The sequence below is a fragment of the Aphis gossypii genome, chromosome X (assembly GCF_020184175.1).
Source record: "Aphis gossypii isolate Hap1 chromosome X, ASM2018417v2, whole genome shotgun sequence".
Classification (NCBI taxonomy): Eukaryota; Metazoa; Arthropoda; class Insecta; order Hemiptera; family Aphididae; genus Aphis; species Aphis gossypii.
In genome coordinates this window covers 8,765,222-8,780,876 of record NC_065533.1, presented here as the reverse complement: position 1 = coordinate 8,780,876, position 15,655 = coordinate 8,765,222, and the positions used below count along the sequence as shown (strand labels likewise).

Genomic DNA, 15,655 nt, shown 5'->3' with positions numbered 1-15,655 from the left:
TTTATTATTTTACTAATAACTATTAACTACATTATCAAAACTCAATTTATAACTAAATAGAAGTTAAAAAAATTAATAGATTCTCAGTTTTAAAACTAAGCTAAGATAACCAATATAACAATTTGTATTTAACCCAATATTTTTTTAAGCTCAAAACATTAGTTTAAAAATAATTATGTTTTAATTGTTACTTTAAATACATACATTTTCCAAAAAATTTGATGAAGCCATTTGTAAATTTTTATTAGAAGCTTTAAGCGCAGCAACAAACGGATTCTTAGGAGCCCCTGGTTCCTTAACTCTAACACGTTTTCCATTGGGACAAGCTGTCTCATGTTTGGTCTTAAAATCATTGTCAAATATACTTCCACAACTTTCACATTGCACTTTTCTCCGTTTACCCATATTTAAAATGTTGGCTTTATACAGTTAGACTGCTTTAAAAGTTCAAAGCTATTAGTAAATTATAAATTGAACATTTATAGACTAGCATTAAGGATTACAAAGACTACATTAATATTTTTACTAACATTTATAAAAATGTATATGTTGTAGATATACCTACGAAACTAAAAATTAATGTATCATATTGTGTAATGTGTATACTGTATAGCATATACATAATATTTTTATTTATTGTTATCATAAATACATGTACATTTATTTACTAATACAACTAAAACACTGCCTAGTCCCTAAAATAATTAATTTAAGTAATCAACACATAAGTTTGATAAGTTGTATACATATAATATTATTCATTACAAATTGTGCGTAAATTTAAATTAATAAAATATAAAAACGCTTACCTCTATTCACGTCGATAGTCGATTTAGTTGCGAAATTTAAGCGTTGTGACTATAGTTTCAGCGCACACGTCGCACAGATACACAGTAGAAAGACAAATAAATGAAATGAAAAACACAGTTGTCACTTTATGTCAGTCGATAAAGAATATTTACAATAATAATTAATAACAAATTCTAAAAATACTGGGAATAACCATCGTCCAGTGGGACTACGGGTGACTATTGTAATAATTTAGCGTACGCGGCGTATTGGTACTATATGACATACGGTATACAAAACAATAATAGTATAATATGCATGTACAAAGATAACAATTCAAAATAGTCGTAATAAAATACGATAATATTACATAACGAAATATTAGATATTACTATGTTGATTTTATTTAATGCTATTTTTCAATGATTTGTATTTATTATAATATGTATACACTATACATGTCTATCGTCATTCGTCATATGAGCATGTAAAACACATACAATTTGAATTATAAAATCAACTTTTTTTGTTTGATTCCATAACATCGATTTGGCCGACTATAAAATTTAAAAAGTCCCAATGGCCGACTGTGATAAATTTAGGGGGGAAAGTTGCCCCCCTGCCCCCCCTTTAGTTTCGCCACTGGGCATTATGTCAAGTTTAATGATGATTTATACAAGTGTAAATTATTATTGTATTATAGTATTTTAAAGTTAAAATCTATAAAATCTATATATTTTTTAGGCGCATGTGATCAAGGTTTTTCTCCAAGTTTTCCATTCGGTTTTTCTTGTACTTTCATTTTCAATTTTTATATTTTCTGCAGTTATTTTATAATAAAGTGCTGATTCTAAACATTTAATTATTGTTAGATATGTATGTATACAATTTTATTCAATTTTTATTGTTTATTTTATAATTGTATTTTATTATTTACAGTTTTTATTGTTAACAGTGTTTTTTATTATTTAATTCAATTTTTTTTTAATATTATTTTATTTTTTTTTGTTTTAGTTGTAGTTATTAGGTATAGCTGACTAAAGAATTTAGGTTCTTGACAGTTGAAAGTGTCAACGAGTTACTGTTTCAGGCGTATAAAAGTGTTGACGAGTTACTGTTTCAGACACAAAACCACCGATGAGTTATTGTTTCAGGCGCATAAAAGTGTCGAAGAGTTACTGCTTCAGACTGTTATGGGCTGCGAGATATCTATAAGATATCTACGAGATATCAAGGCTAAGTTAGTATGACCATGCATCGTTTCGAGGGTGATGCGGATGCTACTATGGCCATGAAACGTGTCGGGATAGTAAGCGCACCAATAATTATAGTGCACTAATGATGCATTTGAGATGTTATTGCACATTATCAAATTCGTGTCCGAATTTTGCAACAACAACTACAAGGACACCTGGTTTCACCCAGAAGGTGACGACTCGACGTAAACAAGAGACGCACCATAATATATAAGGGAGCCCGAAGACCAGCAACGGCAGATGTACCAAAGCTATCAACAACTGAGCACTTTCACGACACTCAGCCACTTATTTTGTTTGTTACATGTATTTCATTTATACGCAATAAAGACATATTTCGTTATTGAGTTTAACTTTCGTTCAAAATAACCATCTGGATTTAAATCTGATACTGGCACGCGACCAGACACATAAGTTAAATAATTTATAAGCTTAAAGATGAGTTTAAAAGATAAATTGTAAGAGATAGCATATTATATTAAAACTGAATATTCAGAATTAAATTTTGAGAATGTTTCGGTTTCAGGTAGTTGTGTAAGTAATATTTGCATGATTATCTTCAAAAAAGATAATGATCGCAATTTAAAAAAAAATCATAAGTCAATGCTATTAAAAGAAAAAGTTCATCTCTTCGTAAGTGTATTGAAACTATGAACTGTGATGATGTGGCTAATAAATCAGAAAGCAATAGTAGTAGAATAATAAAATGTATTGAGAATTTTAGTTACACGGCCAACGACTTTATAAATTACAATTATAAAACTCTAAATGAGATATGTAGACACATAAAAGTTACTGCAAATAATGCTAATAGAAGTATCTCAATCTGCCCTCTTGTAGACAAGTGGATAACACAGACATTACTGATTCAAATAGTTTTTGTTTTAATGAAAATTCTGGTAATGATAATGGTACTTTTGAAAGTTGCATTTCATATTATGATCACACAGAGCCTGAATTTGTGCAAAAAGATAATGTTTCACCTGAATACACTATCGTATCGCTACAAAGTGATTTCAGTTTTATGATAAGGGATCCACCATTACCTAGTAGTACTCCAATTTTACCAGAAAACATAGTGGATGAATCTGTATCTGTTACTCCATGCAAAATAACAAATGGAAACCATCGTGTACCAAGCCTCCTCAGGAATGTTTTCTATAAGAAAACGCCCGTAAAGTCTGGTGTTGTTCTACCTTTGAAAACAAATAATCAATTTTCAAAACAATGTGATAACCATGATTTTATTTGTTATGAAGGATCTTTCAAGTTTTTATTTGAAGAATGGTCTCTTATGAATTACATTAATCCCAAAGGTCAAACCTATTTGGATAAGACTAAATATCCTATTATGTTCAGAAAGCGCATAGGAACTGTAAACAATACATTAGTCGTTAATGCAAAAATGGTCAGATATTTTAAAAATCATTGTAACGTGTAAATGTATTGTAGCCATGAAGGGTGTAAGACTTTTAGGATTAAAGTCCAACTAACAAACGCAACATTCGTGGAAAAGGTGTATAGTTCTAGTTTGAATTATCATCACAAACCTGATAACAATGGTTTTACGAACCACGAATGGCTCTTAGCAGGAAAATTTTTTTGTAGAATCCATGACGTCATAGCCCATACAACTATGATAAAGGGAACTATGATAACAGTGATAACGACAATAATATAATCATCAATGTGTTGTTTTTCAACGGTTAAATGAAATTTGAAATTTGAATTTATTTATTTTATTTGAATTTTTATTTTGGTTCATATTGGTTTATTTCATTATGTTTTCCTGTGAAATTTGCGAGGCAAAGTTTCTTTCCATTTCAGGTTACAACAAGCATTTAAGAACTAAACATAAAGACATAAAAAAAACTAAAGTTGTCAAACGTAACTTGTACACATGTAACGATTGTAATGAACATTTTTACTTGAAAAAGACATTGATTCAGCATGTTAAAACCCATTTGATGAAAAATGTTCAACGGCATTCATTATGTTCAAAATCATTTTCATCAATGGCTGGATTAATTGCTCATTTACAGAGTATACACAATGTAAATATTGAGTCAAAATTGCTACATTTTGATAATATAGAAGGTAAACTAATTTAGTAATTTTCTTCTTTATGTCAAATATTGTTTACTTGTACTGTGTGTTTTATTGTAATAATTAGGGCCCGGATTTATATGCAAATGCATGTTCTTCTACAATTCACCTAGAATAATTTTGATTATAAATGTCGACGTTTCGTAAAGTGTAGATTCTATGGTTCAATTTTTTTTTTGCATATTTTTGCATATTTGAATGAAAATGCATATTTATTGCATATTTATTGATAGTTGCATAAATGTTGCATATTCTACAATTCATAGTATTTACGTCTGTAAAGATACCTACTGTCGATTGTAAATAACACATTATACATCGATAAGTGATCGTCAATCAACATCATCGTTATCGACGGCCGACGAATAACGACAAATATTGGATTTTCTAGCAGTAAATTTATTATTACCCAAATACGTCCACATTAGATAACAGTATAGTATACTGTGTAATATATATTGAGTGACACAGAATTTAGTTTTAGTATGGTCTTTATCGTGCGCAGTGTACACTGTACGGTATATTTTGTTTAAAAAATCTAACTTGCGACTTTTATTTTTATATAATGCCTAAAGTAAATAATGATTCCCGGTACGCAAATGAATATCCAAACATATTTAAAACAGACGGAAATATTTTATTTTGCAATTGTTGTTGTGTAAATGTGTCATGTAACAGAAAGTTTCAAGTAGTACAACATTTAGCAACTGCAAAACATATATCGAATCGCAGATTGAAAGAAGAAAATACCACTCAACCTTTCATAAAAAAAACATTTAATCAGGTCAGAACTAATAATCAAAATACAAATGAGTTTAACAAAGATTTATGTAATTTTATGGTGGCTAACGATATTTCCCTTTTTAAATTAAACAATCCACAGTTTAAATTGTTTTTTGAAAAATATCTAAAACTCAAATTACCAGATGAATCTACCCTCCGAAAGAACTATTCACCTTTATGCTATGATGAAGTTTTATGTAAAATTAGGAATGAAATAGGAAACAATCCAATTTGGGTTTCTATTGACGAGACAATTGATGTACAGGGACGATATGTTGCTAGTGTCATAATTGGGAAATTATCATCTGAAGAATGTACAAAACCAATTGTTTTAACGGTTGAGCAATTACAAAAGGCAAATTTTCAAACAATTTCCCAATTATTTAATGACTCCATGAACATTTTATGGCCCCAAAAAATATTTTATGAAAAGTATTATTGTATGTAACAGATGCTGCTCCGTACATGGTTAAATCTGGCGAAACTCTTAAAGTATTTTACCCTAAATTAATTCATGTAACGTGCATGGCTCATGGACTACACAGAGTAGCTGAAGTCATAAGAGAAAAATATCAAAATGTCGATCGATTAATTTCAAATACTAACAAGATATTTTTAAAAGCTCCTTCACGTGCAAACACTTTCAAAGAAATGTATCCCAATTTGAGTTTACCTCCACAACCAATTTTAACTCGTTGGGGTACATGGCTTGAAGCAGCAATTTATTATGGGAAATATTTCAATGAGGTAAAATGTGTTATTAATGCTTTAAACCAAAATGAAGCGAAGTGTATTGAAAACGCACGTAGTTTATTTCATAATAAAGAGTTAAAAAATGAGCTCGCCGTTATTACAACACACTTTCAGTGTTTAATAGATACAATAACAAAACTAGATAAATCGAATGTTACTTTAAGAAATAGTTTATTGCTCATAGAAAATATTAAATTTAAATTCGAAGAAGGAGGGCCAGGAATAGATTTCGCTAGATCTAAATTTACAAATGTGTTGTCAAAAAATCGTGGATATTCTACATTGAAAAAAATCGATGGTATAATCAACGGTGAGGTAACTGCATGTGATGAAGACAAGGAACTGTCAGTTGGAGATTTATCAAGTTTTAAATATGCACCAATTGTATCTTGTGACGTGGAAAGAAGTTTTTCCAAGTACAAAAGTATGCTTCGAGATAATCGTAGGAGTTTTCAATTCGAAAACTTGAAATCCATATTTATTACTTAATGCTGGTACTCGTCCAATAATAATAATTTAATATAAATAGTAATACTTTAATTGATTTATAATACTTTTATACTTACACAATGTCATTAAAAATGTTATTTAAAATTTTTTTTTATTAATAAACAATTTGTATACATAATGTATTGTTAATTTGTAAAAAAAATTAATTTTGCATATTTTTTGCATATTTATGATGTGAATCTGCATATTTTATCGATTTTTATTGCATATAAATCCGGGCCCTAGTAATAATCATGTTCATATTCCTAAACGTATTAACTTTCTTTAACCATCTTCTGAAGAGACCAATCGACAGCAAGATTAATTTGACTTTTGCAGTATCAACCAGGTAAGTCATAACAATTTTATAATATTTTGATACTGTATGTATTATTTACCAAGAATAGGAGATTTAATTTTTTTGTAACTCCAATAACTAAGATCATTAATCGTTTTAATTTATTAATGCCTAACCTTTATAACCAATAAAACTTATACTTCAGAGATCCTATATGGCTATATGTTTTTATTCTCAAATATTGAAACTAATTGGTAAATCCCTGTTTACTTGTAACTCAATTATTAATTTTAAATATTTGTTTTATGTTCCTGTATACTAAACACAATGTTTTATTTGTGAATTTATTCAAAACTGACTTCTAAGTTTGCTAGCTATCATGGTAAAGGTAAATATTTTAAATAATTTACTACAACTTTTTTTAAATTGGTTATTTTTAAAATTTGTAAAAACCACTTCAAATAAACAATCGACAGACAAAGAATATATGTATTTTTTTTGCCATAGATCATTCAGTCATAGAGCAACTAGCAAAGTAAGAGCTTTTATTATTTTAATAACAATGCAATTTAATATGAAACACTTTTTTAAACTAACATTTTAATAAAATAGGGCTATCGATCTACAAAAAGTGGTGGTACAGTGAAAATTGGCCATACATGCCCATCTAATATAAAAGTACACTTACAAAATTCCAAACTTACTGTGCATTATTGTAATACTCATCTCTCACATACACATGAAATAGGGAAACAAAGATTATTTGTTGAAGATCGAAGCAAAATAGCAGGTAATTTGGTCATACTAAATTGTTGCAATAATTACAATGAAATTCCCATACTTGTAGATCCAATCTTATGTAACTTCATAAAATTTAACTATGCTTTTAGGAAAATTATCATTGGGTGTACCCGTTAATAAAATTTTAGAAGATATCAGATCATCAAATGTTGAAAGTGATAGTATAAAACGAATTCACTTAATTGAAAAAAAAGACATACATAATATCAAAAGAGATTATAATATATCATATGCTACCAAAAGACATGAAAATGATTCAATGAGTGTTAATCTTTGGGTAAAAGAGATGACAGCAAAAGGTGATGAAAGTCCAATAATATATTTTAAACAACAGGGAAACAGTGACAATAATGTTCAAAGTTTTACAAAAGATGATTTTTGTCTAATCATAATGACACAGTTCCAGTCAGAGTTACTAATAAAATTTGGAAATGATAAAATATGTATAGACGGAACTCATGGGTTAAATGAGTAAAATTTTCAGTTGTATAGTATAGTTGTGGTGGATGAGTTTGGGAACGGATATCCGGTTGCGTTTTGTTTTTCTAATAAATCTGACACTAATTTATACAAACATTACTTTCAGTGCATTAAAAATGTAACTGGTAAAATTACAGCAAACGTTTTTATGTCAGACGATGAACCAGCATTCTACAATGCCTGGAATGCTGTAATGGGGCCTGTGGAAAAACAGCTTTTAAGTACTTGGCATGTTCTAAGAAATTGGACTAAAAATTTGAGCAAAATAAAGTGCAATGAAAAAAAAACCATTGTATTCAAAACTTTAAAAGCACTTTTATATGAAACCAATGAACATAATTTTTATATTGAGCTCCAAAATGTATTAAAACACTTATTAAATGATACAGACACTGAAGATTTTGGGATGTACTTTAAAACTATATATTTGTGTAGAGCAGAAAAGTGGGCATATTTTAATAGAAGACATGTAGGCATTAATACAAATATGTACTTGGAAGCACTCCACAAGACCATAAAATACTGCTATTTAGAGGGGAAAAAATGTAAAGTAAAGATTTATCAATTAATGCACTTATGTCGTTAGTCAGGGATAAAAGTTTTGAAAGGATTATAAAAATTTCAAAACAAAAAAAGTCTTTAAAGGTTGTTCAAATTATTGCATCTCATAAAAAAAGTTTAAATATAAAACCAGAAATGGTAATAAAGGTTGATGGTTATTGGTTGGTCAATTCGGAGACAGAAAATTATGTTCAATACAAAGTTGAGAAAATAAATACATCATGTATAGATTGTGTATTGCGTTGTAATATATGTAATATATGTGTACAATGTACATGCTTACAAATGTTCATGTCTGGACAATATTATTTATTTAAATATTTGTAAGCACATTCATGTATGTGCCAATAGAGAAACAATTGTTTTAAATAATCATAATGTGTCTTTACTATCAGATTGCAGGTTGACCATTGATAATGGATGTTTACTAACAAATAATGAGGATAGTGAAAATTCAAACAATCAAGAAATCGAAGATAAACTTCAAACCATAATGAGTTTATGTAATCGGACAAAGTTAAATGAAGTTGATCAAAAATATATTATTAAGCAATTAGACAAAGTAATTGATACAATATCAAAACAAACAGAATTTAAGAAAACATGCATAAGTAAAAAGAGAAAAATTGAACCTCAAGCCCGTTTTATTTCAAAAAAAAAAAAACCAAATAATCCACTAACTTTGTCATCCATTGAAGGTAGGTATATTAGGGATTCATTAACAAATGCAAGTGAAGAAACATTAAATATCAGCCATACGCCAACATTTGATCATTCATACATTTAAATTTTTTATTTGATTTATTATAATTATTAGACTGTATTATTTCCTTAGGTAATTATGACAATTGACACAGTTCATGTATTTTGTAATTAATATTTTTAGTATAAATTTGTTTTTTATATCCTTATGTTTACATTTTTGAAGAATTAAGGCCCAATTAGTTTCATTATTTGAGATTAAAATCATATAAAAGTAAATAACATACTGAAGTATAAGTTTTAGTGGTTATAAAGGTTGGGCATTAACAAATTAAAAAGATAAATTATCTTAGTTATTGGAGTTACAAAAAAATTAACTTACCCATTCTTGGTAAATAATAGATGACTTAAATGGCAAAGAAGAATCTCCTTATGTCCATATAGATCCACATTTTGACAATGCCTATAAAGGTTAATTTTTATATTACTGTAGCATAATACAAATACTTTAAAAAAGTATAATTAATATTATTTAATAATATATGGGTATTTAAACTTATTTATACTAAATGTTTTTGCAAGTATTCGAATTAATAAGACTGACTGTTATTCATTGATTTATATTACGTCTCATAACATACTTTATTATAAATTATTTATATTGTATTATTAAACTCATTATAATTAATTATTTTTTTATACTACTATTATTATGAATAAATTATATTATAAATAAAATACCTGTTTCCAGTGTCCATAGGTAGTTACTACTTGTTATTCGATAAACAGTGATATCCTATAGAATGATTGAGAATAAAAACATTTAGCCATATAGGATCTCTGAAGTATAAGTTTTATTGGTTATAAAGGTTAGACATTTTAATAGAGCCAAATCCAGATGTAAATAAACTGCATTCATATGTTTAAATTATTTATGTTAAGAAAAATAGACACCTATTTAAAAATTCACCTTTTAAAAACTAACATTATATTGAATGTATTGAAAAAAAATACTTCTAATCAACATTATTCATCAATCAAAGTACAATTTCTGTGGCATTGAAGTGTTAAGCTCTTAATTTCTCAAAAGAATATTTGACAACCCACTAAATAACATTTGTAATAAAATAGTTTTGTATTTTAATTTTATTTGCTTACTTGAATCGTAATTTTTCATATAAATTCTCATCGTTTTTTTCATTCGTGATTTTTGGCTGAAGTATCTTAATAATTATTTTTAAACTTATTTATAAGATAAAAATAATTAATTTATAGAAATATTCCTATTAATAACTTTAAAAATAAATGCCAGTGATCAATAAATCAGGTATCTAATACATTTTTTTTTATGTTTTCATTTTAATGCATTTAAAGGTATGTAACAATTATTTAATTATTCAAATAATTATTGTGAAGTAAATTTCAAATTATAATTTGAAAATTCTAACTTAATAAAAATAATGTATTAGTTTCAAGTCATGATTTTATCAATTATAACTTAACAAAGATAAATATATATTTTTAAATCCAACACAATAAGCCTTGTACCTGACAAACTACCAAAACTAATAAATAATATTCTTATATTAAATATTTTTAGTTTTTAAACTGAGTGTCTAAGGGATATATAATTTAAAAAATCACTGTTATCACTGTTATCATAGTTCCCTTTATCATAGTTGTATGGGCTATGACGTCATGGATTCTACAAAAAATTTTTCCTGCTAAGAGCCATTCGTTACGAATCACGTCAAAGGGTTTCAGCGAGACTTGAACAAAAAAGCGCTAAAAGAAACTAAAGCGTTTTCCTTTAGGTCAGACAATGTTGATATGGCATCACCCACCCATTTGAATTATGGTAATTTACAAAATATTAAATCAGATGATGTAATCAGAATAATCAGATCAGAGGCGTTGACCGCTAATGATAAAGATGATTTTCATGATATTGTATTGATTTGTAACGATAAAGAAAATGACTTTGTACAGCATGTCAGTATACCATCTATGCACTGCTATAGTAAAGAATAGTTGGACATACTAAAAAAACTGATTAAAAATCAAAAGTCAGTAACTGGTTATTTGGATGCAACTGGTACATTGCTCAGGAAAATTAACAATAACAGCAATAGTTTTACTATGTGCTAGTTGTTAATGTCAATTTACCTAGAAACACAAGTGTCACATATCCCGTTGTTGAAATGATTAGTTTAGCACACGACATAGTTGCGATTTCACAATGGTTGACCGCTTTTAGAGCATTTGTTTTGAAACACAAACTGACCTAGCCTGTATTCACAAATATAGTGACAGATTTCAGTTATATACAAATGAATGCCTTGAGCATAGGATGGAATGGTTTTACTTCCATATTTGATTACCTTAACTGGTGTTACAGAGTATTGGTTTAAAACACTGTAGGGACTAATGTTACAATCATAAAGGTCTTTACGAATCATTACACAAAAATCTTAGTAAACCATGTCTATACAAATTTTAAATCAGAGACAAATAGTTGTAAGACTGTAGAGAAAATGAAAAAAAAATAATGTTATTAATTGGATATGCTTACTGTTTAATGCAGAGAGTTTGGAAAATGTTGAAAATCGGTTCAAAATATTTTCAGTAATAGTATTGTCTCCACATAGAACAGTAGAAACCAAATATGCTATTAGTACGATGAAAGACATGTGTAATGTCAACCATCAATTGTCGAATGAATCGAACAACGAAGGCAAGGATTACTCACAAGAGATAAATAAATTTCTATGTGAACCTGATACAAGTAATTCCATGATGTACTGTAGATTTGAACAGTCGATCAAAGAACATGTTAAATCTAGGCTCTTAGATTGTTCCATAAATAATGAAAATATAAGTAATGAATATTACGATGAATCATACTTACACCAATTTATAGTCAAGTGTGTACCTTTCTTTGGTGGATCAATGAAGGCAAAATAGAAATCCAATTGCATGAACCTCGTGCAGTAAACTCTCTAAACATTTTTTCTTTTAATATACGGTTGAAACGTTCTACAATACATGCTTTCATGGTGCTATACGTTGAATATTTGTGTATGTTATACTTTTTCATCAATTTATCGAATGTTGTATTATAAAATTCTTTTCCGTGATCAAGCTGCAGTAGTTTTGGTGAACGTTTGAGTAGTGTTTTCGACATTGCATTTGAAACTTCTTTAGCAGTTTTTGATTTTAATGCTACCGCCCATGCAAATTTCGTAAAACAGTCTATGACGCATAGAATATATTTGTAACCTTTATTTTTTTTCGAATATGGTATCATTTCAACCAGATCAGCTTGCCATAGATCATTTTTTCCGTATACATTAACTATACGTCTTATGTAATTTTTTCTAGCAGGTTTGTGTAGTTCAAATGCGATATCTCGCTTAGACATTTGGTATACGTTTTATGTAACCAGCTTCTCGTAATTCTTCGAAAATTGATAGTATTTCGTTGGAAACACCAGTATTGCCAGCAGCTTTTGATGCTAATAGTAGTTTTAAACGGGAAACCAATTCATTCGGATCGTTCCAATATTGAAGTGTATGTTTCTGTAATTGTACAGATAGTCCACTACCAGATGGAAATAATGTTGTGATTATATCTCTGTATTTATTACCGCCTTTTTTAATTTGTTTGCTGTTTTGACGTTGAATGAGCTGATGTTTGAATTAATATAGATTTATATGTTTTTAAATCGTTTTCGGTATATAATTTCGAGGCTTTTGAAAATATTAAACTACAGAGACCCTGTGTTAACGGGTATGTAGTATCATCAACAATTATCGTATTTCACGACAAGTTTGATTTCTATTTTACCTAAACGTACCGTTTTATTAGGCTGTAATTTAGGACCATACCTACGTCTTGTCTATGCTGTATGAATCTAACAATTCATCTATTTGATAAAAATGTAAATCTTCAGTGTTGTCTATAGTTTTATCCAAAGTAGATTTTTGTATTTCGTTTAACGGATCGATAATCGGTTTAAATGTTTCTGTTACTATCGATTGAATATCGGCTTTTCCTTGTTTTAATGCAGTATATTTTCGTTTAATATTTTCTTTTGCTTTTATCAATTCTTCGAGTACTTCACCACTGGCGTCCATGATCGTGAATGAGATGCTTTTTAAAAAACGTAAGTTTATATAATAACAAACGTGTCGAAGCCGTGACGATAACGCCCATTTTCGCATTCACAGTCTTTGTTTATTACGATAAAGTTGAACCTCCCCTTACGCCAACACGATGTACAGAAATCTTTAAATTCTGTATACGACATGTCACCAGAGCAATGCTCCATATAAACATGTTTTAAATTAGTTTCATCTTGTTTAAATAAAACGATAAGGTTAGCGTTATCACGCAAAAGTTGTTTTGGTACTCTTGAATAACTCTGGGATAGATAGTACACATCTATAAGGTTATGCCTTCCCCTTGCAAAAATTGATCTACATACTCCTTGCCCCTCTGTCAAAATATCGTCTAGAATATACACAGAGTTTGGTAGGGCTTTTTCAGGTTCAATAACTAGTTCGTTTTCGTAGAACGTAAATAATTGTACTCCTTCGATATCTGATAAGATATTACTCAACATTTTATATTTCGGTTGATCCAGAGTTTTCGAATATATGTAAACGTTGTGAAATCTTATTCCATTTATATTAGTTAATAATGCAAACATTAAATTCGTTTTTCCACAGCCGGACGGACCCACAATAATCGCACGTGTATCGTATTAGGTAGAAGCCGTGTCTATAGTTTTGAAACGAAGTAGGTGGATCTACGTTCTCAACTGTAAGCTCGGTTTCTTGTTTAATGAATTTCATTTTTATATAAATATCTATGTTGTGATGAGAATGTCATCAGTACACAATGTCACTCGCTCGAATAAGCAACAAGAATAAAGGTGGCGGGCTTATTAACATGCTTATAAACAAATTACCGGTCGAGCTTCACGTGCCTGGTAAGATTAATATATATATATTTGTTATCATAGTTTAAAAAATTGTTTTTATTAAGGTTATCAATATTGTGGACCTGGTACAAAATTGAAAAAACGTTTAATTCGAGGTGATAAAGGTATAAACCCGTTAGACGCTGCGTGTAGAGACCACGATATCGCATACGAACGTAGTAACTCTTTCGCCGATCGTAACGAAGCTGATCATATATTAGAATAGCGAGCCTGGGAAAGATTCAAATCGAAAGATTCTGGTTTAAAAGAAAAAGCTGTAGCTTGGGGTGTGACTACCACCATGAAGGGAAAACGTAAAGTTGGTGGTGGTTGTGGGTTTAAAGCAGCGGTTAAAGCAACTAAAAACGTTTTAAAGAAAAATGTCGGTGAAAAAAATTTAATGAAATTAACAAAACAGTGTGTAGCCGTCACACGAAAAACATTTAAATCTACAAAGACAAAAGTTGCGAGAATAGTAAACATTCCGAGAAAAGGCGGTGTATTACCACTTATACCGATTTTCGACGGCTTATCAGCTCTAGGTGCTCTGACTGGTGGAGTTGCCAACGTTGTTAAGGTGGCCAATGAATTTAAGAGGAACGTTCCATCACATTTGGGAAATGGTTTATACCTGACGCCATATAAAGGCAACTCGTACAAAATAGGCGATAGTCTATATATCACACCATATAAAAATGATGGTGGGAGAGTAAAAACGAAAAAAAAACTAATATCTACGTTATCCAAGAGAGCGTTGTACGATTTCAAACTTATAAAAATCGCGCGTTTGTTGAAAATACCACATTTCATCGGCGTGTTTACTAGAGATAAGTTGCCCGTTCGTCCTAAACGATTTGAATCGGCGATTGTTAACTTGGACACTGAAAACGGTACAGGTACGCATTGGGTAGCGTATAAAAAAATGGGAAAAAAAGTAAAATATTACGACAGCTTTGGAAATTTAGCACCTCCGCTAGAACTACAGAAATATTTTCAAGGATGCGATATTAATTACAATTATAACACAGAGCAGAGATTTAATACATCAAACTGTGGACACTTGTGTATACAATTTTTATCATGTACACGATAACGTTAAACGGGAACTCGAGTGAACTGTCATGCGATATTTTTCCGCTCATAGAGGTAGAAAATACAGCACAAATATGTCTTTTGAGCTTGCTAACAAATAATTCAATTCCAAACATAGAACCTGGTTGTAATACCATAGGTTTTCGGAATATGATTGGACAAGTTGAAAACGTAATTATACTTACTAGAACGTATGAGTTGGAAGATTTAGAGTTTGTTATAAACAAGTTGAAGCCCGACTATACAACTTTTTTCGAATTAAAATCAGATGGTAACACGTTAAAGTGTATGATATCCTGTAGCCATGAGATTGACTTTTCAATCGAAAACAGTATAGCAACATTATTAGGATTTAGAAATGTTGTATATACTACTGGTACTACACACGAATCTGAAAATACAGTCAACATAATGAAATAAACTGTATAAAAATAGAGTGCAACTTAATAACCGACTCATTTTGTGACGGATCTCCGAGCCAGATTATACATGAATTTTATCTGACTGTTGCTGTGGGCTATAAAATTGTTGAAGTGCCTAGACATTTAGTTTTTTATGGTC

At 29.5% G+C, this 15,655-nt stretch overlaps 1 pseudogene; it reads left to right on the top strand.

The window, feature by feature from the left end:
- The first annotated feature begins 7,903 nt into the window (after nt 1-7,903).
- Nucleotides 7,904-9,103, top strand: LOC126552311 (uncharacterized; annotated as a pseudogene).
- Nucleotides 9,104-15,655: the final 6,552 nt, after the last annotated feature.